The sequence below is a fragment of the Panthera leo genome, chromosome E2, assembly GCF_018350215.1.
Source record: "Panthera leo isolate Ple1 chromosome E2, P.leo_Ple1_pat1.1, whole genome shotgun sequence".
Lineage (NCBI taxonomy): Eukaryota > Metazoa > Chordata > Mammalia > Carnivora > Felidae > Panthera > Panthera leo.
In genome coordinates, this window is record NC_056693.1 from 43,099,777 (window position 1) to 43,101,355 (window position 1,579).

Sequence of the window (1,579 nt, forward strand, 5' to 3'; positions counted from 1 at the left end):
AAGAGTCATCCACTCCACTGAGCTAGTCAGTCACCCCTAAAGGTGTTTTTTAAATAAAATCTTTTTCTTTAACATTTAATTTTTTAAAGCTTTTCTTTATTTATTTTGAGAGACAGTGTGAGTGGGGAGGCACAGAGAGATGGAGAAAGAATCCCAAGCAGGCTCTGCACTGCCAGAACAGAGCCCAAAGTGGGGCTCAAACCCACCAACCACAAGATCATGACCTGAGCCAAATTGATGGCTCAACCGACTGAGCCACCCAGGAGCCCCTTTTAATGTTTATTTTTGAGAGAGAGAGTGCAAGCAGAGGAGGGCCGGGGGGGAGTTGGGGGACAGAGGATCCCAAGCAGGCTCTGCTCTGACAGCAGCAAACCTTATGTGGGGCTGGAACTCATGATCAAGATCATGACCTGAGCTGAAATTGGACAGTCAACCAACTAAGCCCCCCGGGTGTCCCTTAAATAAAATCTTTTATGAAACTCTACTGCATAAAACAAACCATGATGTTTTATTGGTGTTAATGTATTTTTTAGCTTTAAAGTATAACATTGGCTTATACAAAGACAATTGCACGTACGAAATAAATACTCAATATTTTAACAAATGAACAGACTGAAATGAGGTAGATGGATGGAGGTTACAATGCCCTTATCACCTGTGTCATCTACTTTTTACCCGGGCAGTTTGAGTTTATTGTAAAGTAGTGAGATAATTCTGATCTTATACAGGTCTTTAAAAAATTTTTTTAATGTTTACTTTTTAAGAGAGAGAGAGAGAGACAGAATGCGAGCGGGGGAGGTGCAGAGAGAGAGAGGGAGACACCGAATCCGAAGCAGGCTCCAGGCTCTGAGCTGTCAGAACAGAGCCCCACGTGGGGCTCGAACTCACGGACTAGGAGATCATGACCTGAGTTGGACACTTAACCTACTGAGCCACCCAGGCGCCCCTTATAGAGAAGTCTTAATGGTAGCATTTTTTTTTTTTTAATCTACTTGATTTGCAAAGTCTCAGGATACACTTAAATTCAATAACAATAACAAAAATTTTAAAACTCATTACTCCGAAGCTAGGCGCAAGACTGACTTAACCTTCACCAATCCTCAACCATTTGCAACTCCACCGTGATGACAGCCAAATTAACACTTCTGAATGCCTAAATTACTTTAATTGCAGTTACAAATTTTTGATTTGTTAATGAACTTTAAAACGATCCTTAGCGGAGTTCCAGAGGCACCTCAGAAACCTCTGTTGAAACGCACTATGTCCCCACCCTCGCACTACAGAGCACCCTCTGCCCTAACAAGAAATTTTGACACTTCTGTCTCTACCTCCCGCGGTTCCTCTCGGTGCCTAAGGTCGAGCTACTTTCAGGGTTAACTTGATTCACCCAGCCGGTAGAGAGTAAGTCCCGGCCCCGAAGGCGTTGATTGGCAGGCCACGCTGGGAGAGGTGCTAAACGCGTAGCCGGGCTCTCCCGAGGGTCCGCCCCCTCCCCGCCCCAGGGGCGGCCTGGGTTTGTTTTGGCGTAAAGCGCGCGCTGTGATGATGTCACGACGCTGACGCCTGAGGATGGCGGCGG